Source organism: Gopherus flavomarginatus, chromosome 19, assembly GCF_025201925.1.
Source record: "Gopherus flavomarginatus isolate rGopFla2 chromosome 19, rGopFla2.mat.asm, whole genome shotgun sequence".
Classification (NCBI taxonomy): Eukaryota; Metazoa; Chordata; order Testudines; family Testudinidae; genus Gopherus; species Gopherus flavomarginatus.
The window spans coordinates 17,242,036-17,259,654 of NC_066635.1; the positions used below are offsets into that span (position 1 = coordinate 17,242,036).

Here is a 17,619-nt window from a genome sequence, read left to right on the forward strand (position 1 = left end):
CTGTGCTCTACCGCAAGCCTTTTCCTCTCCTAGACAGAGTCTCATCCCTAGCGCTCTTCCTTCACATTTCCTCCTGTGCATCCTGCTGCCAGCACAAATTCAACGTGGTGAAAGCTAACCTCCCCAAGCCCACCCCTCTCTGTCCCTTCTGGAAGTCTCTCTGCCATGCACATCACCCAGGCATGCAAACTTGGCATGTTATACTCATCTCTCTCCATCTCCCCCAATCTAGACTATTGCCAAATCCTGTTAACTCTTCATTCCTAGCTCTGAAACCTTTGCCAGAGTGGAGAGATGACCAAAATGAGGGAAATCACTTATTCTTTGCTGTCTGAGTAAAAATACTAAGTTCCTCCATGAGAAGCATCCCCTTCCCAGTGTTTGCTCTTGTGCCCTGCTCTTCTCTACCCATTATGACACTGTAACAGATATCTAAGCCTTCACAATTGCCTCTATGCCACACCTTACCACCACTCAGCACATCATGGTAACAGCACAGAAAGAACTTAGATGCTTCTGGTTCCCAAAACACTTGAGGAAAAAGTAAACTCTCCTATAATTTTTAGTGATTCAGGGCCTATGACACAATTGTGAAGTTTCAGTTCCAACCAGTAGAGGGCAGTACATGTGCACACATGCAGGAACACACCCCCTTGCCAGCTGTATCTTTGTAACAATAGTTCAGAGGTCTTTGGCTCACTAATCTTACCTACATAACAAGTGGTGTTGCAAGAGGGTATTTAATATATTTTATATACCGAGTTTTAAAAGAGAAGGCAGGATTTTTTTTTTAAAAGGGGACTGAGGGTGGTAGGCACCCAACTTCCAGTGAAATTTGAGTATATAAAGCCTTTACAAATTAAAAGACTCTATGGCCTCAAAGGACATCATCATCATCTAGTCTGACGTCCAGCATAATTAGGCTTCAAAAGGAGAATATTTCAACAGCTACAGACCAAGGAATTTTGCCCAACAAGATTATTCTAGTTTGGGTTCTCTGGCATTAAATTAAATTTAAAAATGAAAAGAGTGATTGTGGCAACAAAAATAATGAGTACCACTGAAGATGCTGCTCCATCCCAGGCATTTGTCACTCATAAAGCTGTCTCCAACTCTTCCCAATTAAACCACTCAGTTTTTCAGAGACAGATTTATGGCAGGCCATTGTGGGATGAACAGATGTCAGCTCTGCACAGCACCCAGTAGGTTTATAAAGCAATTTAACTCAATTAAAAGTCACTGAGCCAAATCCAACTCAAGCGTAAGGCTAAACTAAACTCACCTTCCCCCACCTTAAGTCCTCCCTCTCTCTCTGACTGTTGGAAATTTTCCTATCTTCCCCATCACCCAGGCTTGGAAACGTAGGTCCTGTTTCTGTAATGAGGCACCACAAGCGCACAGAGCCCTGCATGGAGTTGACTACAGGATTAGGGCTTTGGTATCATATTGGAGGAAGAGGATACACAGATGTCCAAGTGGGGAATTGCATCCTGCTTATACCAGGACCAAATTTGGTCCACAAACAACCCCTACAAAAAAAACACCACATATCCTGCTCTAAAAGAAATTACATTTAAAGGTAGACTGATCCCATGAGCAAAAGTGATTAACCACCACAAAATGTCTGGCCTTTGGTACTTTTACCATGACTAATCTATGGTTTTCACATATTTGCCATGGTAGAGTTGCAGCCCTAGTTCTAAATTAAGTCTATATTAATGAGATAGCACAGGTACTTAATCAAACAGTTCCTTGCCCTGTAAGGCTGCTTTGCATGTGTTTCATCAAAGGTCATTTGATCTTGGTAGGCCGACATTCCTAAAATAGTTGAGGGAATTCAAACATGAAATGAGGTTTCCAAGAAGGGGTTTAAAAAAAAATAGGTCAAGCAACTGTGAATGATAAGAGTAACCCCGTATCCCTTTGTATAATTTAAATGAATCTCTGTAAAAATCTAACTTGTGTCAATATAAAATAAATTAAATGCAAGAGGCTACCTTAAGCAAAGATGCAGATACAAAATCCTTCTGCCAGGTGACTGAAGAGAGACCTTTCCTCCTCTGGCTTTCCTTGTTGACATCAAAATGCATTTGTCTCCAACTGAAATCAGTTTAAGTTTCCAGCCTATTTTACAAGTTAAATAAACATGGAGCGCATTAAACACCACATATGAGGAAAAGATGACAGAAATGCAGAACAAGCCAAAGAGCTCTACCACAAGAAATTTCTGGTCTGCAAGGAACTTCACAGATGTGGCATCATTCTTCTAATCAAAGCAAAGAAACCTTACATTTAGTGATTAAATTATCTGACTTTTGCTTTATCAGGTTTGCTTCAAGCTAACCTGAAACAGAGCTTGCTGTTAATTGCAGCCTGCAGCTCTGCCCTGCACTGCTCACCAACTACTGAGACTGTTACCTTTCAACACAGAAGGTGATCTTCTATCTTTTTAGCCAACTCCCAAAAATAGCAGTCGCCCCACATAATTGTCCCTATGCGCCACAGCAGGAGGGCAGCATGGGGTGGAACGCTGATACTCCTCTCCCCAAAAACAGGTCCCTGCCTGTGGAGCTAATCCTACAAAAAACAATACTGTAGCAATGGTACAGTGATCGCACAGATTGCTACAGTACATTGCTGTAGGGTAGCGTTTTGGAACATTACTGTAGAATACTGTAGTGTAAGGATAATGGGAATCTTTCAACTGTTAGCAGTATAGGGCCTATGATACACAGCTGAGAAGTCCTAAATGCATCCTGCACAGTGGGCAGTAGTGGTACACACACACGCACCCTCTTTCATTGTATTCTTCTCTTTTCTATAGCACCCTTGAGAACTGCACCACATGGAACAAGCAGCTGTGACATGGGCACTAAGATGACTGAATTCCCACGCTTTCTTTAAATCAGAACCTAAAGAGACTCCAGCACCAGTGCGCTTCAAAAACAGCCACCTACAAAGATAGTTCAGTGGCCAGCTGTGCCACAGTCACCTAACACAGCAGCAGGGGAACAGAACTTGGGAACTTCCCCTCCAGGAAAAAACATGACTCTTTTACTTGACCACAAGCAAGATTTCTGTTAGCCATCAGTATGCCACATTCACTTTGGAGGGCATAGCCGCCCCATAGAGGGCCACAGCATGATCACATGCCCTTGGCAGGGCTGACATTCCACCCAGTAGACAGTAGCAGCACATGTGCTAGTCCAGGACCCTGACTAATATGCCTTCCAGCAGCATTCTCCTAACTGCTGTGGGGAATATGCTGCCCTGCTCTGGGGGTCAGTGACGAGCAGGAAGGGGAAAGCTCTGTGGCAGCTGGAAGGACAGATGGAGAGGAGCAAGGCAGGGAGGTAGTCATTGAAGTACTTACTGGGGCCCACTGGATGTTTGAGCTGTTAGGGCCTAGCGGCCAAAGTGCCTTTACCACTTCCTCCCAGTCATGGTATACCAACAAGTGCTGTATCAGGCCAAAGGGATGATTCACCACAGTGCAAGTGAGCCCACCAGGAGGCAGCCTTGCCCCCTTTTTTCTTGCTTTGCTTTTAGGCTTAGCTTTGCAGCTTTTTTTTTAAACCCCCTGGCAACAGCAGGAGCAGGTAGCACTCCTGACTGCTAACACTTGTGGGACAGTTAGTATTCCCAGAGGCACTGGGGGATGTGCACAGGACAGCGTCTGTCTGCATGAGAAGAGCAGGAAGAAGTGCCCTCGAGGGGATGGGACAAGACTGGGAATCAGGGCTGCTGTTTCTATTCTCGGATGTACTACCAACCTGCTGGGTAAGTTACTTAACCTCGCTGTGCCTCAGGGCATGGCTACACTTGCAGCTGTACAGTGCTGGGAGTTAAAGCTGTCTTCGTACAGCTGTATAGGGAAAGCACTGCAGTGTGGCCACACTGACAGCTACCAGTGCACTGTCGTGGCCACATTTGCAGAATTTGCAGCGGTGTTTGGAGTGGTGCATTATAGGCAGCTATCCCAGCATTCAAGTGGCTGCAACATGCTTTTCAAAAAAGGGGGGTGGGGTGGAGCGTGACAGGGCGCGTGGGGGAGACAGAGAGAGTGGATTTTTGGAGCCGACACTGTCGGCTCCCTGCCTTGCAAGTTCCAACCCCTTCCGCCACCCCTCTCTTATTCACTAAATGCAAATAGCCCTCTGTTTTTTTCCTCACAGAACAGATAAGCAGCTGCTCCGAAACAGACCCCCCACCCCGCTTCTCTCCTCAAGCAAACACTAGCTGTGGACATTCCAAAGGGATCCTCCTGCCTGCCTCTGCTCATTCACTGCAAACAGGAGCTGTGTTTGTTTTTTAGATAAGCAGCTCTGGGAGCCCCAAGTTCACAACAAAACAAACAGAGGCATCACAACAAAACAAAGAGTGTTATCTTTACTTAAAAGCATTATGGGAAGGTTCCGGAGGTCAGTTACAGCATAGTAACATTAATCACTGTTTACACTGGCATCCCAGTGCTGCAGCACCAGCACTGTTCTCTTTATTCCTCTCCTGGAGGTGGAGTACAACCAGCGCTGTAGCCAGGGAGATACAGCGCTGTATGTGCCTTGCCAGTGTGGACGGGGAGTAAGTTACAGCGCTGTAAAGCCACCACCAGCGCTGTAACTCTCAAGTGTAGCCAAGGCCTCAGTTACCCATCTGTAACATGGGAGAAAAAGTATGTACACACCTGATGGGGTGCTGTAAGGTTTAATGCATGCTTTAGTAAAACGTCCTTGGAGGAAAGGTGCTACATCAGGGTCTGATCTAGAGCCTACTGAAATCAATAGGATCCTTGCCATGTTGCTCAATGGGCTTTGCATTGGCCCTCAGCACAGCCTGAAACACGGCACGCACAACAGTAGAACTCAATGTACTGTACATTCCACGTCAGCACAGAGGGCAAACCAAACCAACAATCCAGATGTGCAGCATGATGCAAAGAGTGCAGCAGGCAAGCAGTTAAATGCAGGAGCATGTGATCAAAACCAGCCAATCCCCAGCCATATAAATCCTTGGGTAACACTGCTTAGGCCTGGTTATTTCTGTACGAATTTCCTAAATATGCCACTGAACTGAAGGGCACAGCTGGAACATTAAATGTAACAGACAGCTGGAGCGGCTATTCCTTCCCAAGGCACGTGCACACTTGTTTCTCCAGAGCCATTGCCTTATGGAGTCAAAATCAGCAAGAAGCAAGCATTTCCAAATTACAAGCGGAACGCTTATTAACTGCAAAGCATAGAAATTTAATGAGACACCTTGTCCTTCTAGTTAAGCATTAGCTGAAGCAATTTAATTGAAAGGGACTAGGATTTTCAAGGACTCATTCCTATCCTACAATGCTTGAAAATCTCCCTTTTCCCCAGCACATCCTTCCTCACAAAAGGGAGATGGGACAGCAGGGGAGAAATGCCTTGTCTTCAAAAGCAGCCTTTAAGTCATGTTCTTGACAAAAACCAATGACACTAAGGTGAGTCACTAACAATCCACTATAAGCTTCTTAGTGGACAGCAGTTCTGACTGATTTACACAGACAACATAACATGCTGTCACTCTTGGCCACAATCAAAGGCTACTAAATATTGACCATTCCCATCCCAGTGACCCTCCTTTCCTGACACAGTTTTTAGTTGTTCGTTTAACTTCCTCAAATGTGTGCTTTTTGTGCTGTGGATTCTCACGCCCCTCCCCTCCACCCCTCACAGGAGGTCTTTGAAATTTGATGGCAGGCAGAGGTTGCACAGCTTTCCAAATACCTCCAAGACACACTGATGCTGAGCACCAGCCCATATGGCCCCTTTTGTTTATTTACATTAATAACTATGTTCAGACAGGACCCAGTGTTGATCTTATGCCAAGGTAACTTCAGTGGGGTTATAAGCAAAACCAAACCCAAAGTAATTACCAGTCCTGGACCCCATCCTGCAAGGTACCGAGTGACCTTAATTCCCACTACAGAACCCTGCAGTATTAAGCCCTCAATTAAGATCATGCAGAGAAATAATTAATTCAGGGTAAGAATTCAGGGATGACTCATTCATATTTCCCTTGGTCCATAGATGGGCCACACTGCTCTTGCACAGATGGGGGAATTCATCCACCACCACTGCAACATTCTCCTAAGCTTTTGCTGAGACCTCTCAGAGGCCCCTCTACCCCTCAGTGGAGCTTGTGTAAGGACCCCGGGGCAATAGGTAGCCAGAAGCAGGGCGGGTGGGAGGAAATTAATATTGTCCCTTCATCCACACTGCAGGGATCAGGGAGGAAAGAAAATTAATTCCTCACCAATTCCATGACGGAGAGTCTTTGGGGCAACCACTGACTGTTGGAGTCTGGACAGAACAACCTCAATGGAATGCACAACCCCTGCCCCCCACCCTCATACAGCATATCTCTGCAAGGGAAACTTTATGTAGATTCCCCCCTGTTCCCCCCCTCCAGACTCCTCCAGTAGGTTTTCCCTCAGAAGGGGGTAATCAGGCCCTTTTTTAATTGACTAATCTTTACTTCCTCTACCTATCCTATATTATTTATGACTGGTTTATTATTTGTATTACAGTAGTACCTTGAGTCCCCAATTGAGACCAGGATCCCATTGTCCTGGGTGCACATATACATAGGAAGATACAGTCCCTGTCTCAGAGAGTTTATAATCTGAATAGACAAGACACAAACAGCAAAAGGAAGAATAATTATCCCTCTTTTACATAGTGGGGACTGAGGCAGAGGCATTAAGTGACTTGCCCAAAGTCATTCAGAGTTTGTGGCATTGCTGAGAATTAAACCCCGGTGTCCCAAGTCACAGTCCAGGGCTTTAACCACTAGACCAGCCTTGCTCTATATTATTAGTATTTCTTTCGTTTTGACGTCTCCGCTGTGCGTGAGGCTTTTGTGCCCATGACTACTGTTTTACTCTAAACCATGGAAATAACCATTCAAAACAAGGAAAACAGCTGGGTCAATATTACTAATCTGGCTACAATGTGTATTTAATATAGCATCTTGGCTTTTTGTGTGCCCCCTTCCACTACCAGCTAGTGAATTGGTTATTGCTCTCAGTCTGTGGTTACTTCTGATGTCAGTCTCTATGGAACAGCTGGTTACGCAACTTTAAAAATTAAATAACAAATATTTTTGTTTAAAAAAAAATCTACAAAACATGCACACAACAATCAGTTTTTTAAGTGATATTTATCCATAAAATGCTGCTTAAAACCCCCCAGAGAACCAGAGGTACAATCCAGCAGAATGTTTAAAGTATCTTTGCTTTTTATAATAAGGAATGGATTGTTGTCCAGTGGTTAGAGCAAGGGGGATTGGGAGTCAGGGCTCCTGGACTCTATTCCCAACTCTCCCACTAACTCATTGTGTGACCTTGGGAAAGCTAGCAAATCACTTAACCATGTTCTTAAATCCCATTGACTTAAAGTTTTAAACACGGCTCACATACTTTGTGGAATTGAGGCCTATAACTCAGTTTACCTAACTGTGAAATGTAGACCACTTCTCTTATGGGGTGTTGTGCAGCATTGGTAACACTTGAAACACTTGTATGAAAAGCTATGCAGGTGTGAAGTAGTACATTTTAAATATATATGATCGGTAAATTATAAATACCACATATAGGCGATGGTTAATTACTATATCAGTGTGGTAGGCACACATTTCTGTGAGCCCAAAGGCCTCAAAGCAGGAGACAAATTTCATTACAATTTACAATAAGGAGACTAGATACTGTTCTGTTTAAAGTATCTCCCAAGAGTCATTTTGGGGAACTAGGATTCTTCTGCACCGCAGAGCAATGTCATAGCTGGTTCACTAAAAAACAACAACAAAAACCACCTTATATGCAAATCTGTTGAGATTCTGCCACAGTTGGGAGTTAGTTGATAAATACTGGGGGAGGAGGAGACTCAATGCACAATTAACCAGTTGGACTCTTTGCCACAAGACGTCTTTTGAGACCAGGAGATTAGTGAGGTTCAGAAAAACATAGGATGTTATATGGATAACAAGAATATCCAGAGTGGTTCTATTAGGGATTTAAAAGAAAAAACAAAAACATAACACAAGAGTTTTGGAAGGGAGATGAACCATACTGCTGCAGGGCATAAGCCAATTTCTAAATTCATAGAGGTCAGGAAGAAACTTTCCACATGGGCAAGTTATCCCACAGCTGACTACTGCAGGATTTCTTGCATTGTCCTCTGAAACAGCTTACACTAGCCTCTGTTAGAAACAAGATACTAAGACGAGATGCACAGCTGGTCTGATATAGTATAGGAACCCTATGTTCCTATGAGTGTGGCATGCACAGTCAAAACAGTGATCATGTTTTTTGTAATCACTTCAAAGCCAGTTATTGCTCTTATGTCACATGCTGCTCTAGAATGCTTTCTTACTGCAGCTTACTCTTCCATTCACATCTGCAGGCTCACTTATAAAAATCCTTCTTTGAGCCCAGAAGAGTCCAAAGGGGCATTCAAGATTCAAAATTGGGAAACCACCATTTCTGTCATAAGCAATTACCCTGCAGCAATAGCATTTTCTATGGACATTGGGAATCTCTTCCTAAAGGTTCCCACAGTGTTTCATAAACTATCCACACACAGGGCACCACTGAAACACATCCACCTCTGAGGCAGCACTCAGTTGGGGAAGCAGGAAGAGAAAATTCTGGACCAAGACAACTGGGAAAACCTCTGGGTCTATGAAAAATACTATGGGGGTATTATCTCCATTGTACCTTATACCTAACATATCGCTTTTCTAAGGGGTGAGCAGGCATTCTTTGCTGAAGGGAAAGCAGTCACTGAACCATTTGCCTAAGGTTCCAGAAGTCAGATCTCTTACCATGCAATCTAGTTAGCAAAGTAACATGCAATGCAGAGCAGGTAGTGAGACAGATTGCAGATCCACATGGCACACCACACAGCAGCAACACCTTCCAGCATCCCTAGGGCAGAGTGTCATCTCGAGGCTAGAGCACTGGATTGCAAGTCTAGACTCCTGGATTTTATTCCTGACTCCGCCTCACTGCAAGACCGTAGGCAAGTCATTTAAATGTACCTCAATTTACCAATCTGTCAGCCAGGTATAACACCATCCATATAAGGGAGTTTGTCAGCCTTGAAAAACCCTTAGATGTATTGAAAGGACTCAGCCTCACATAATACTTTAAATCCTTCCAGATAAGTGCAAAATCTCCTCCTATTCCTTGGCATTCAGCTACTATTCCATCATTATTCCTAAGTCATACAAACAATAAATAAGATGCTGCAGCCATTTGCTGATTGGACCTTTCTCTGTACATTATATTCCACCAGTTCTCAAAGAATTGTTTGTTTAGTTTAAACTAGATTCAGACACCACTGTCTAACATCTGAATCACGCTAACGCTTCATATTCATCAGTGTTCAGGGTTGAGCTCAGTATAAAGACCCACATATGCTGTGGCTTTTACTCAGACACACTACACTGCAAAGCAAGTGGCTTGCAGGCAGTTGTATAACCAAGTACTTAAAGCTAGTTCCTATTTGGGGAAACCCAGCTGCAGTTGTAATGTAACGTCCCTGTGCCATATGTCACACGAGCCCATCTTTAAATACATATCCCTCTTCTTTTGTGCTACGTTCCAGCATAAACCCTCACTGTTTCCAAAGACAAAAGTAATAGGAAGCCATGTGTAGTAAAATAAAATCATTCTTTAGAGACAGAGGTAATCAGCCACCCTTGGGAGCCAATAACGAAGGTCAGAATAAATACAGACTTGGTCAGCAACTGCTAAACTGTAGGAGAAAATGAAAGATAATCCACTGTGGGGGGGCAAGGGAAATCTTTAATACTTAACACCCAGACTCTTCTAGGGCTAATTATCCTGGCTGATTCTCAAATATTAATTTGTCATTTCAAATCAAGAGCCTCAGAAACTGGAGATGGAAATGACTTACCGGATCTAGAGGGTAAAGGACTGTTTCCCTGTAGTTTTTCGTTGAGCAGGTAAATAAGGAATTACTTGGCTTACCCTGCAACTCTTGCTGAAATCAATGGAGCTGTGAACGCTCACCACTTTGCAGGATCATGTCCTCCTTGCCTTCAAAATAACAAAGATGAGGTGATTTTGCGAGAACACATCCAAATAATGATGATATATGGAGATATAACTATCTCATACAACTGGAAGGGACCTTGAAAGGTCATCAAGTCCAGCCCCCTGCTTTCACTAGCAGGACCATCCCTGATGGATTTTTGCCCCAGATCCCTAAATTGCCCCCTCAAGGATTGAACTCACAATCCTGGATTCAGCAGGCCAATGCTAAACCATTGAGCTATAACAACAATCAGGAAGCACAAGAGACTATTTTCCCCTGGTTGGTATAATTACAAGTTAAAATTTGTCAAACCTGTTTGAAACATAAAGAACCATTCTGGCTTGAGTTCGGAGAGGACCACACTCAAAATAAGTCATGGCCAGGTGGGTGACAGCACAGAAGTTAACTCTGGGTAACTGAACTCCTGTTAACATTTCTATGCTCCTTCAGATTGGCACCCATCACTACTGTATCAGAGTGCCTATTTTATCGAAGAACTGCAGCTTCTCATGCTGGGCCTTACAGCACATGTAGCTGTATAACCAAAAGGGAATGTCATCCTTTTTACTCTGCACTGCTCCTTTTAACATGCAGGAGGTTTTCCACCTGCTCTCTTGGGTTTCAATCAGATCCAGAACATTAGGCCTGGTCTACGCTAACAGGTTTTGCTGGCATCATAACATCAGCTAGAGATGCAGCTTGTGCCAACATAGATACTTTGACAAAAGCCCCAGGGGAGATGCAGTTATACTGGCAAAAAAGTGATTTTGCTGGTATAGTTTACTTCACTCAGGGAGCTGGTATTAACTATATTGGCATCTGTTCTAGGACATTTTGTGAGGATAGTTACAGCAGCAAACCTTTTAAGTGCAGACATGGGATTAAAGACTTTATATTTCTTCTTTCTTTCTTTATATGTCATTTCCTTAATCTGAAGTTATCTAAATCAAACCCAAAAACAAACAAAAAAACCCCAAATACACATGTGCACGGCTTGGCAAACAGACACGGGGCTCAATCCTATACTTCACTGGGAGCTGATGGCACTCAGGCGCCTCCCGCAAGCTGTTTAGCACGAGTTGAGCCTATAATGAAGCATGTTGCTGTTTCAAACTAACATGCCAGCAGGGTTGCTGCGCTGGTTGGCATGGACAAAAATATTCAAAACACACATGTAAATACACCAACAATTTTAACAGGCCCTGGCACCTTACACAAAAACCCTCACACACATTTACCACCACACAACGAGTACTAAGATGTAGTCTTAAAGCCATCAGCACAGGAAAGACACCATGTATTATGCTGCAGCACCTAAATAGTTTGCAATTACAAACATCTCTGACTGTTGTTCTGCCTTCAGAGTGTAAGGGCCTTCTGCTTAATGTGCAAAAAATCATTACTGATTTGCCTAAGGCAACATAGAGCAGAAAGATTGCACACGTTTCTATGGAAACAAAATTAGTAGAGTAAAAACCACACTCATGGGTATTGTAAATTATTTACCAGGACAGGCCCCTGTCCATTAAGATCTGATAAAAAGATTTAAAGGTAATCACTGGGCAGAGTGTTGCAACAGCTTAGTTTGGGTCACTGAAACCGCAGTTGAAGAGAACAATTTTGGTTTTCTGGCCGTGTGTACTGCATAAACCATTTTTGTTTAGAAAGCACAACTCCCTCCTGTTCGAAGAGAGGGGGCCACACAAATCAACACAGGTGGTGGTGAAGTTTGAATGTTAAATATCTTTCAGATCCTGCATTTTTGTCATCATATTTGCAGTTTGGAGATTTCTTTGGTGAGGTGAAGGTGCAGCAGGGATCGGGCTGAATGATATGTGATTGAAGATAAGTGGATGTGCAGCCAAGGATGCCATTCTGTGCTCCAGATTCTAGGCTTTAAAACAAAAAACAAGTCTCTCGCCCACATGGCTGCACCATGTCTAAGGGTATGGTCTGCTATGCAGTAAAATGCCCACAGCTGGCCATCTCAGCTGACTTGGGTTCGGGCTGCGGGGCTATAAAACAGCAGCGTAGATATTCAAGTTCGGGCTTGATATTCCTGGTATTTCTAAAGGAAACCACAAGAAGGGTGAGGGGAGGAAGAGAAAGAAATACTTTCTTAGAACAAAAACTCCACCCCTTCCTTTCCCTCCCATCGTTCAGGACTTCTTTATACATCATGAACAAACAAAAGATGGCATAAACCCAATTTAAAAAAAAAAAAAAAGACACTAGCAGTTCACCTTTAAGGCCCATCTGAAAGAGGACACCTCCAGCAGTGCAGCACTTCTTAATACACTTGCGGGGGCACTGTTTAGGTATGACTCGGATATTAACAGTGTGTCACCAACACCACTTTTGCAGCCTTTAGGTGTTTCCTGTACAGATCGTCCATCTAAATACAAACCTGACATGGCCCTACTTAGCTTGCAAGGATCATACTTATAAGTTAGTATCACTTGAAACCGCAGATAGAAAAAAATGGAGTAATTCAGTCTCAAAGCCAATAGGCATTTGATTGGCACACATGCAATCCAGTGAATGCATTGAACTGACATCTAGGTACAGCTACAGTAAGTGTGTGTTGTATTCTTGCTAAGCAGTGACACAGCATCTTATTTAAAATAGCCCTCCTCTTTTATTCTCCCTCACACAGTGTGACATGGCTCAGTGAAGGAGAAGCTCCTTGGAAAACTAAACTTCCTGGTGATGGATATTTAATTAACACTAGTATGTCAGATATCCATCCTCCAGGGAAACAACAGAAATGTTTCCAATGAACCTTGAAAAAAAAGGGATATTACATCTTCTGGTACATTTGGGCTCTTAGAGGATAAAGCTACAGTTCACTAAAAATTGTAGTTTAAAGTTTGCTGTTTCTGTTGGCATCCCGACACAACGGACAAGAATTTTACATGGAAAATACATGGAGAGATTAAACTGGATTTAAAGTCAGTGTGATGTTCAAATAGGCTCTAAAACCCTTTTCAAACTTGGAAGCACAGCTTGGACGAATTGCAAAAAAAGAACAGGTACAATACATTAGGGCATATCTGAAGGTGGTACTAATTATAGAAAAGTTGAAGGGTCCAGGATTACATGATTTCGACACATGAAGAGATGGTCAGAAGAATATATAGGAAACAGGGTGTTAAATTTAGAATTGGAGGGTAAGAGAAGGGTTGGAAGACCTAAAACTATCATACAAATGATGTGATTAGCGAGGAGTTTACGAGGAACTGCTTCAAGACAGACTAGAATGGAGAAGGACACGATGAGCCGACTCCACATAGATGGGATTAAGGCTAGAAGATTATAAGATTTCTCAATGGCAAGAGAAGATGATGGCTTCCTTCCATTGTCTCATTTCGACAGATGCCTGAAAGCTCTGGGTTCAGCCTAGACACAAACAAACAATAATGCTGCTGCTGCCTCCACCACCTCCTGTGCTGATTTATTATGGTCAGCCACTGAGTAAGGATAAGGTCTTCCCCAAAACCCCATTATGCTTCCAATTAATTTTTAATTAGCATAATTAATTTCCACATATAATTCACAATGCATCGCAGTCCAGATATTTTGGCCAACCCAGAGCAAAGGCAATTGTCCGCCAATGGTAGTTCACAATTTAGAACAGACCTAAATGTTGACATGATTAATTACTACATCTCTACCCCAATATAATGAGACCCGATATAACACGGGTTCGCATATAGCGCAGTAAGCCCCGGGGCTCTGTCAGCGGGGCTCGGGCGGCGATTTATAGGGCCCGGGGCTCTGGTTGCTGCGGGGAGCCCTGGACCCTATAAATAACCGCTAGAGCCCTGCCACTGTTACCCTGGAGGTGCGGCAGCGGGGCTCCAGTGGTGATTTAAAGGGCCCAGGCTCCCCGCAGCAGCCGGAGCCTGGAGCTCTTTAAATCACCACTGGAGCCCTGCCACTGCTACCCCGGGGCTCTGGCAGCAGGGTTCTGAGGGTGCTTTAAAGGGCTCAGAGCTCTGTCCGCTGTGGGGAGCCACAGGCCCTTTAAATCACCGCTGGAGGCCTGCTGCTACTACCCCGATATAACGGGGTATCACCTATAATGCGGTAGGGATTTTTGGCTCCCGAGGACTGCGTTATATCAGGGTAGAGATGTGTCTGTATTGCGGTAGTGTCTAGATGATCCATTGTGCCAGACACTGTACATACACAGAACAAAAAGATGGTCCCAACCCCAAAGAACTTATAGTTAAGAGTATAAGATGAGATATAATAGGTCAATACAACAAACAGAGGGAGAGCACAAGGAAACGATGAGACAATATTGGTCAGCATTATAGGCTGTGTTCCCAGAATATCAGCAGCTGAGCTTTCTGTAGGCATCACAGCAGAGGTCAGTTTTAAGGAGGGATTTATAGGAGGACAATGAGGTGGCTCTGCGGGTGTTTACAGGGAGCTCCTCCCATGCATAAGGGACAGCATGATATAAGTTGTATCTATGTGCAAGGATGCCAAATGAGTACCGTGGGACCGCCTTAGACAGTTGGGGGACGGGAAAGCAAACATGCATTCTTATCCATTCTCTTTTCTGCCCTCCTCTCTCCAATCTTGATCTTAATCATAACTAATAACAAAATAAATTAACTGCATTTTTGTTAAGCTTATAAATTTATACCACCTGGGCTGCACTTGTACCATTGGGAGGCTTGTCCCCATCTTTCCCTAAAATCTTAGAGGGAAGAAATCCTGTTAAATGGAGAACAAGTCCCAAATGTATATTAGGGGAGTTCATAAGCACATCTGTCTCCTCGACCTGGGCAACGACTCCAAAGGGTGCTAGTATAATGGACTTAATCACTACAGGATAACAAAACCACTGCTACATCTGCATTTCTAAGAGAATATTGCCGTTTGTAGGACTGCCACAGAAATCTTAACTAGAATGGTTTTCATTCACCTATGCATTGCATTGTTATCCAGGTATGTCACTCCCTTAATTCCACTGCAATCTTCATCCAAACCTGCATTGCCTTGCATCTGACAAAGTGGGTATTCACCCACGAAAGTTCATGCTCCAAAACGTCTGTTAGTCTATAAGGTGCCACAGGACTCTTTGCTGCTTTTACAGATCCAGACTAACACGGCTACTCCCTGATACTTCATCCAAACCTGCAATGCCACTCCTCTATTGTTTCCTTAAATCCCAGCTCTACAGTCCAGCAAATAGAGAATGCTGCAGCTTGCCTCCACAACCATGTAAACAGCACAACTGCATTATCCCCCACACTCCACTGACACCACTTCCTCCATTGCAAGATCCAGTCCACATAAGTATTTCTATATTCCCCTCTCTGATCTCCCCATTTGTCTCGCTCGTTTCCACTCTGTCCCTTCACACAATCTGGATACTCTTGGTGCAACAGCTTTTTCCATCAACTCTCCATCTCATTTCAAATCCCCTGTGAAAACAGTTTCTATCACTTCCCTGTACCTGCTCTTGCTTTGTTTTCTCATCACTCACTTTCTAACCAAGTTTTATAGCCCCACAAAGCATTCTGGGACATGGTTTGCAGGGAGTGAACCAGTTCAAAAAGTTGGATTTCACTGCTTGATCTAATTTTAAGAAATGCAAGCTTCAGAAGTAATTCCACCTAATAACAGAGAGCCAGAAATATCCAGGTACCTCTAGCTTTGACATAAGAATGAAGAAAAATAAGGTTTGAAGATGCTGCTATGCCTGATCAACAATGAGAATGCAATTCAGCACACCACACCTTAAATGTTCTGAAGGATATTTACATATTCTGGGGATGTTACACTTACGTCAACTGTAAACTGCTGCATAAAAATATTGAGAAAAAGAAGATATTGTTATAATTGACTCTATAATTAGGTAAAATGTTAAAATCTGCTTCAAGACTGAATATCACTGCAACTTACCTAACAGATAGGACATGCTTCATTCTCCAGAGACGATCTAACTATTTTCTTATTTCTAGTCAGTTAAAAATTTGCTTTCATGTGACTGGACAGCAAAAGAACCTTTAAAACAGGTATGTATAATTAAACACACACTTAAATGCATCCATTTGCCTTAGTTAATAAAGGCCTGCTTTCTATCCCTGCCTCAGTGTGGCCTTCCAAGAGGACAGAGTAGCAAATGAGAAACTGACAAGCTGTCAGACAGAAGGAAGAAATATCATTTCCCGAAGTCAGAGCTCATTTTCTAGCAATAACACCAGATATAGAGCTGAAAGGAAACGCCAGGAGCACAGGCAGCAGCATCTCAACAGACAGACACAGCTGGCACAGACACCCATTTAACTATGTGTCCTGGCTGGGCTTTGCTTAAATGGGGACTATTAACGGATATAGAGGCAGCCCCTTGGAATAATAAAATCCATTTGCAAATGCAAGAACACAGCAGCTAAAAAGCAGGTTAGTATTAAAACTACCTTCTAACTGAAGAAAAGATGTCAGATAAAGATGAACATATTACATTGCAAAACAAAGTTATTTTAAGGGCACCACTTTCTGCCATTCCACATGTACTTGGCTAGCAACAAATTATGCAGATACACACATGGTTTGGTTGATATAAGATAATTATTTCAATATTTGAAAATAGAGGCAGTAAATATACATGTGGCAACTACTGTCAATTAGCATTGGCTAAGTGGATGGCATAAGTGGCAGCAACCTCTGAAGAATCTGCTCAGCTGTTATTGGAAGATGCCCAATTTCCATCTGCAGGTTGTTTTTGCTGAGTTGGAGGCCAGATTATGAAACGGCCTATTTTTCAGCTAGAACAACAACAGATGAGAAAGGGAAACTACAGTGTCCTCCCAGGTACCAAAAGGGAAGATCCCAGACATCCATCCTTTTTATATTCTCCCTTTGTTCTCTTTCTTTTTCTGTTCTTCATCCTACTTCCTTCATGTCCTCTCGGAGCCAACAGCTTTTGTGGCAAGATCGAAGGACAATGCAGAATAGATACATTCATCTCATACACATTGCCACTCAATGTGGGGATTCAAAGACGTTTTTAGATTTTTCTGAGTTTGATGGTGAATTTCACCCTAGTGCAAAAGAGCCCACAAAAGGCTCTAAAGGACTTGGGTCCAGATCTTCAAAGACATTTAGATACTTAACTCCCATTGACTTCAGTGATTTCAGTAGGAGTCTGACACTGAAACACCTTTGAGGATTTGGGCCTTATGCCCTGTTCCAACACTTCTAAGAGTCAATGTGAATCTTTCCATTGACTTCAATAAGCTTTGGTTCAGGTCCTTAATACAGAGTTTTTAAAGGGCCCTGGTGTGAATTTCACAGTATTTCTTTGCTTTGTATATGCAAAGAGGATAACATGCACTAAAAAGGAATACACCTCTACCCTGATATACCGTTGTCCTCAGGAGCCAAAAAAATCTTACAGCGTTATATTGAACTTGCTTTAATCTGCAGGACCGTGCAGCCCCACCCCCTCGGAACACTGCTTTACCGCATTATATCTGAATTTGTGTTATATCGTGTCACGTTATATTGAGGT

At 43.1% G+C, this 17,619-nt stretch overlaps 1 protein-coding gene across 9 annotated transcripts in view; it reads right to left on the reverse strand.

Moving 5' to 3' along the window:
- The window catches only part of CUEDC1 (CUE domain containing 1), a 122,015-nt gene that overhangs the window by 64,047 nt on the left and 40,349 nt on the right, over positions 1–17,619 (reverse strand). The window contains exon 1 of one of the 9 annotated variants that reach the window (XM_050929604.1): positions 10,022–10,084. The exons of 6 other annotated variants lie outside the window; for them this stretch is intronic. The gene's annotated coding sequence lies outside the window, so the exon portion shown is untranslated. Of the gene's footprint in view, positions 1–1,997; positions 2,112–9,947; positions 10,085–17,619 lie in introns of those variants that run through there. 2 more of the 9 variants (XM_050929600.1, XM_050929596.1) reach the window with 2 other exon arrangements.